Here is a 6839-nt window from a genome sequence, read left to right as displayed (position 1 = left end):
AACCCCCCCACCCCGGCCGTCAACCCCCCCACCCCGGCCGTCAACCCCCCCACCCCGGCCGTCAACCCCCCCACCCCGGCCGTCAACCCCCACCCCGGCCGTCTACCCCCCCCCCCCCCCCGGCTCTCTTTCTCCCCCCCCCCCCCCCCCGGCTCTCTTTCTCCCCCCCCCGGCTCTCCTCTTTCTCCCCCCCACCCCCCCTGGCTCTCTTTCTCTCCCCCCCCCCCCCCGGCTCTCTTTCTCTCCCCCCCCCCCCGGCTCTCCTTCTCCCCCCCCCGGCTCTCTTTCCCCCCCCCCCCGGCTCTCCTTCTCCCCCCCGGCTCTCTTTCTCCCCCCCCCGCCCCCCCACCCGGCTCTCTTTCTCCCCCCCCCCCCCCCCCCCCGGCCGTCTACCCCCCGCCCGGCCGTCTACCCCCCCCCCCGGCCGTCTACCCCCCCCCCCCCCCGGGCCGTCTACCCCCCCCCCCGCGGCCGTCTACCCCCCCCCCCCCCGGCCGTCTACCCCCCCCCCCCGGCCGTCTACCTCCCCCCCCCCCGGCCGTCTACCCCCCCCCCCGGCCGTCTACCCCCCCCCCCCCCTCCCCCTGGCCGTCTAACCCCCCCCCCCCCCGGCCGTCTACCCCCCCCCCGGCCGTCTACCCCCCCCCCCCCGGCCGTCTACCCCCCCCCCCCCCGTCCGGCCGTCTACCCCCCCCACCCCCGGCCGTCAACCCCCCCACCCCGGCCGTTAACCCCCCCCACCCCGGCCGTCAACCCCCCCCACCCGCGCCGTCAACCCCCCCACCCCGGCCGTCAACCCCCCCACCCCCGGCCGTCAACCCCCCCCACCCCGGCCGTCAACCCCCCCACCCCGGCCGTCAACCCCCCCACCCCGGCCGTCAACTCCCCCCACCCCGGCCGTCAACCCCCCCACCCCCGGCCGTCAACCCCCCCACCCCGGCCGTCTAACCCCCCCCCCCCGTGTCTACCCCCCCCCGCCCCCTGTCTACCTCCCCCCCCCCCCCCCCCGGCTCTCTTTCTCTCCCCCCCCGGCTCTCTTTCTCCCCCCCCCCCCCCCCCCCGGCTCTCTTCTCTCCCCCCCCCCCGGCTCTCTTTCTCCCCCCCCCCCCCCCCGGCTCTCTTTCTCCCCCCCCCCCGGCTCTCTTTCTCCCCCCCCCCCCCCCGGCTCTCTTTCTCCCCCCCCCCCCCCGCGCTCTCTTTCTCCCCCCCCCCCCCCGGCTCTCTTTCTCCCCCCCCCCCCCGGCTCTCTTTCTCCCCCCCCCCCCGGCTCTCTTTCTCTCCCCCCCCCCCCCCCCCGGCTCTCTTCTCCCCCCCCCCCCCCCCCGGCTCTCTTTCTCCCCCCCCCCCCCGGCTCTCTTTCTCCCCCCCCCCCCCCCCGCCTCTCTTTCTCTCCCCCCCCCCCCCGGCTCTCTTTCTCTCTCCCCCCCCCCCCCGGCTCTCTTTCTCTCCCCCCCCCCCCCCCGGCTCTCTTTCCTCCCCCCCCCCCCCCCGGCTCTCTTTCTCCCCCCCCCCCCCCCGCCTCTCTTTCTCTCCCCCCCCCCCCCGGCTCTCTTTCTCTCCCCCCCCCCCCCCCCCCCGGCTCTCTTTCTCCCCCCCCCCCCGGCTCTCTTTCTGCCCCCCCCCCCCCGCCTCTCTTTCTCCCCCCCCCCCCCCGGCTCTCTTTCTCTCCCCCCCCCCCCCCCCGGCTCTCTTTCTCCCCCCCCCCCGGCTCTCTTTCTCTCCCCCCCCCCCCCCCCGGCTCTCTTTCTCCCCCCCCGGCTCTCTTCTCCCCCCCGCCCCCCACCCGGCTCTCTTTCTCCCCCCCCCCCCCGGCTCTCTTTCTCCCCCCCCCCCCCCCGCCTCTCTTTCTCCCCCCCCCCCCCCCGGCTCTCTTTCTCTCCCCCCCCCCCCCCCGGCTCTCTTTCTCCCCCCCCCCCCCGGCTCTCTTTCTCTCCCCCCCCCCCCCCCCCCCCCCCCGGCTCTCTTTCTCCCCCCCCGGCTCTCTTTCTTCCCCCCCGGCCCCCCCACCCGGCTCTCTTTCTCCCCCACCCCGGCTCTCTTTCTCCCCCACCCCGGCTCTCTTTCTCCCCCACCCCGCCTCTCTTCTCCCCCCCCCCCCCCCCGGCTCTCTTTCTCCCCCCCCCCCCCCCGGCTCTCTTTCTCCCCCACCCCGGCTCTCTTCTTCCCCCCACCCCGGCTCTCTTTCTCCCCCACCCCGGCTCTCTTTCTCCCCCACCCCGGCTCTCTTTCTCCCCCCCCCCCCCCCGCTCTCTTTCTCTCCCCCCCCCCCCCCGGCTCTCTTTCTCTCCCCCCCCCCCCCCCCCGGCTCTCTTTCTCTCCCTCCCCCCCCCCCCCGGCTCTCTTTCTCCCCCCCCCCCCCCCGGCTCTCTTCTCTCCCCCCCCCCGGCTCTCTTTCCCCCCCGTCTACCCCCCCCCGTCTACCCCCCCCCCCCCGTCTACCCCCCCCCCGTCTACCCCCCCCCGTCTACCCCCCCCCCGTCTACCCCCCCCCCGTCTACCCCCCCCCGTCTACCCCCCCGTCTGCCCCCCCCCCGTCTACCCCCCCCGTCTACCCCCCCCCGTCTACCCCACCCCCGTCTACCCCCCCCGTCTACCCCCCCCGTCTACCCCCCCCGTCTAACCCCCCCCCTGTCTACCCCCCCTGTCTACCCCCCCCTGACTACCCCCCGTCCGTCTACCCCCCCGTCCGTCTACCCCCCCGTCCGTCTACCCCCCCGTCCCGTCTACCCCCCGTCCGTCTACCCCCCGTCCGTCTACCCCCCGTCCGTCTACCCCCCCGTCCGTCCCCCCCGTCTCTACCCCCCCGTCCGTCTACCCCCCCCGTCCGTCTACCCCCCCGTCCGTCTACCCCCCCGTCCGTCTACCCCCCCCGTCCGTCTACCCCCCCCGTCCGTCTACCCCCCCCGTCCGTCTACCCCCCCGTCCGTCTACCCCCCCGTCCGTCTACCCCCCCGTCCGTCTACCCCCCCGTCCGTCTACCCCCCCCGTCCGTCTACCCCCCCGTCCGTCTACCCCCCCGTCCGTCTACCCCCCCGTCCGTCTACCCCCCCGTCCGTCTACCCCCCCCGTCCGTCTACCCCCCCGTCCGTCTACCCCCCCGTCCGTCTACCCCCCCGTCCGTCTACCCCCCCCCCCCGTCCGTCTACCCCCCCCCCCCCGTCCGTCTACCCCCCCCCCCCCGGCCGTCTACCCCCCCCCCCCCGGCCGTCTACCCCCCCCCCCCCCGGTCTAACACCCCCCCCCCCCCCCCGGTCTAACACCCCCCCCCCCCCCCCGGTCTAACACCCCCCCCCCCCCCCCGGTCTAACACCCCCCCCCCCCCCCGGTCTAACACCCCCCCCCCCCCCCTCCCCGGTCTAACACCCCCCCCCCCCCGTCTAACACCCCCCCCCCCCCCGTCTAACACCCCCCCCCCCCCCCCCCCCCTGTCTATCCATCTCCTCTGAGGTTCTTCCAAATAACAGGGGCAAGTCTTCGCAGCTGTTAGATCGAATGCCCCCCACCGGCTCTCTTTCTCCCCCCCTGGCTCTCTTTCTCGCCCCCCCCCGGCTCTCCTTCTCCCCCCCCCCCCCCCGGCTCTCTTTCTCGCCCCCCCCCGGCTCTCTTTCTCGCCCCCCCCCCCCCCCGGCTCTCTTTCTCGCCCCCCCCCCCCCCCCGGCTCTCTTTCTCCCACCCCCCCCGGCTCTCTTCTCCCCCCCCACCCCCCCGGCTCTCTTTCTCCCCCCCCCCCCCCCCCGGCTCTCTTTCTCCCCCCCCCCCCCCCCCCGGCTCTCTTTCTCCTCCCCCCCCCCCCCGGCTCCCTTTCTCCCCCCAAGCAGGACGCTTACCAGTTGCCGCGGTTAGATGACCTGTTTTCAACCCTTGCAGAGGGCAAGGCATTTTCAAAACTTTACATGAGTCAAGCCTGCCAGCAACTCTTTTTAGAGGAGAACTCAAAACAATATGTCACCATCAACACCCACGAGGGTTTCTTCAACTACAACTGTTTGGTTTTTGGGGTGTCTTCGAGTCCGGCAATTTTTAATGGACAATCTGTTGCAGGGGATTCCTTGTGTGGAAGTGTATTTGCACGATCTCCTAATCACTGGGAAAACTGAGGAGGAGCACATCAACAACCTGAATCAAGTGTTAATGAAATTTTCAGTGGCCGGTCTGTGTCTGAAGCGTAGCGAGTGCATCTTCCAGGCACAGTGTGTGGAATATCTGGGTCATAAAATTACACGGTCTGTCCCCTGTGGAGGAAAAGGTTTGAACTGTCAAAGAAGCTCCAAATCCCAAGAATGTGACCGAGCTTACATAATTTCTGGGCTTAGTGAACTACTACTGGAAGTTGCTGCCAGACCGTTCAACAGTTTGGCACCAAGTTATCTGTTGCTTCACAAAGAGACCAAATGGAAGTGAGGGCCTGCACAAGAGGGGGCGGGGGGGGAGGGGAGGGAGGAAGCTAGGATGTAGAGTGTGGTGAGGCACTGCACAGGGTGAATTCAACCACGAGGGTGAGTTTGAGACAGTTTAAGGTGGTACATAGGGTGTACATGACTCTGGCGAGGATGAGCTTGTTCTTCCAGGGGGTGGCAGATGAGTGTGAGAAGTGTGGGCGAGGACCGGCGAACCACGTACATATGTTCTGGGGTTCTGAGACGTTGGAGAGGTACTGGTTGGGGCTTTTGGGACGCTAGCAAAGATTGTGGGGGTGGAGGCCGGGCAGGATACTATGGTGGCAATTTTTGGGGTATCAGAAATACCGGAGCTGATGGGAGGGGAGGAAGGCCAATGTTGCGACCTTCGCCCCTCGTTGCCCGTCGACGGATCTTGCTGGAATGCCAGCCTGGCTGGTGGACCTGTACGACTTCCTCCTGTTGGAGAAGATTAAGTTGAGGAGATCAGCCGAGGGCTTAAACATGGTGGGAACTTTTCATGGCCATGTTTGAGGAATTGTTCGTCGTGAAAAGGGAGGAAACTTGTACAAACTGCAAATCGTGAGATGTGGAGAATGTTCTCCGGCTTATTTATGTTTTTGTACTCTTGAATATGTTTGGAATTAAATACATTTTTATTTAAAAAAAGGATTTTCTACTTTTTCTCTGCTGTTTTGAAAATACCAGTCATGTCATTAGATTTTACTGTTGGCATCTAATAAATTTACTTCCATTATTTCCAGAATCTCGCACTAATTTTCCTTTCACATATTTCAAAATTTTGTGGATCCAGATAGGTGTTGATTAATGTGCAATTGCATTGGAAGTACTCCAATTTTTGGGATTATTGATAAACATGTATCTTTAACGAATATTTATAATTGGCAGCACAAACAACATGGAAATTGGTCACCCGTAAGAGGTTATTCCCTAATCTCTTTACTTCAAAGTCAATTCCCATACCCTCTGAGATCTGCCAACGGGTCAAGACTGGGTCCGCAGGGCCATCAGATTTCTGACTGTTCTTTCCATATTTATTGATTCCGTTGGTGTAGAAAATATTTGAATTTTTCCATTTTAGCAGTTGGCTTGCTGGAGAGTGGTGGGTGAACTGCCCATAATTTTCCATTGATGGGTACCACAGGTGGAAAATTGCCAGCAGCAACTTGTGATTTTCCTGTAAGTTGCCTGTTACTTGCAAGGCCTCACTGTTAAACACGATGACTCAATTCATCTGACCTCAGTTCCTCATAACAGTGTATTTGAAGAGGCGTTTGTAAATATGTCTATTTATAGATTATCTCCACACACACTAATTTTGAAGCCACTGTTTTTCAAGCCAATGGTTTTTTCAACCTTTCAGTTTTCTTTGCCTTTACTTTTACCTTTCCCACTTTTATACTTTGAACGGTTCTGGCAGCTCTTGCCTAGTGACAGTTCTTCATACTTAGGGTATACAATGGATATTGGCAAACCATTTCTCCACCAAGGATTTCAGCCCAATCAAATCCGCTAAATGCTGACATGTGTGTAGGAATCATTTTGATTTCCTCTGCCTTTAATTACTATTATAGTTCCCGCAGACTGCATATCAAATTTGATACCTCTTGTTTCATATAGCTAAGTTGGTCAATTGGGAATTTCTAGCTATGATCAGACTGACAGTTGCCTCGTTCTAAATAACCTCTGGTCCTATGCATACAGGATATTGGTTGATGTGGTTTGCCACATTTGAGGGACTTATCTATTTCATCATCATTTTCATGGGTGTTAGTCTTTTTATGACAGCCTGCATATGCAAGTCAAGCCTGTTTTGTTTCTTTCTCTTAATCACATTTTTCTTTCCCAATCTATATTTTGCTTTTTTTTTAACATATCATTTATATCTAATGTTTTATATTTTCTGGTTTGGGCTCTCCGTGGTCTTTGTAAGGACTGTTCATCTGATGGGTCCACATAAATTCAGGACGTCCCAAAGCACTTTTCAACCAATAAAGTAACTTTTGAACTGTAGTCACTGGTTTTAGTGTAGGAAACATGGCAGCCAATTTGTACACAGCGAGGTCTTACAGTCAGTAATTCGAGAATGACCAGATAATCTGTTTCTGGTGGCATTGGTTAAGGCATAAATATTCACCAACGCACCAGGGAGAACCTCACTGCTTTTCTTTATTTATTAAAATGATCAGTGTATTTAATAATTGGTTCACTGAGAGTCACAGTGTTTGGAACGTTTAGTGAACTGTTTAATTTATGAATTTGAAAACTACTTCAAAAGTGCTGCCCCTAAATGGGAGTAGTTTTTTTTAAAATTTAGAGTAGCCAATTCATTTTTTCCAATTAAGGGGCAATTTAGCGCGTTCAATCCACCCACCCTGCACATTTTTGTGTTGTGGGGAAGAAACCTACGGAAACACGGGG

The sequence above is a fragment of the Scyliorhinus torazame genome, chromosome 21 (assembly GCF_047496885.1).
Source record: "Scyliorhinus torazame isolate Kashiwa2021f chromosome 21, sScyTor2.1, whole genome shotgun sequence".
Taxonomy (NCBI): Eukaryota; Metazoa; Chordata; class Chondrichthyes; order Carcharhiniformes; family Scyliorhinidae; genus Scyliorhinus; species Scyliorhinus torazame.
Note: the sequence above shows the minus strand (reverse complement) of the source record.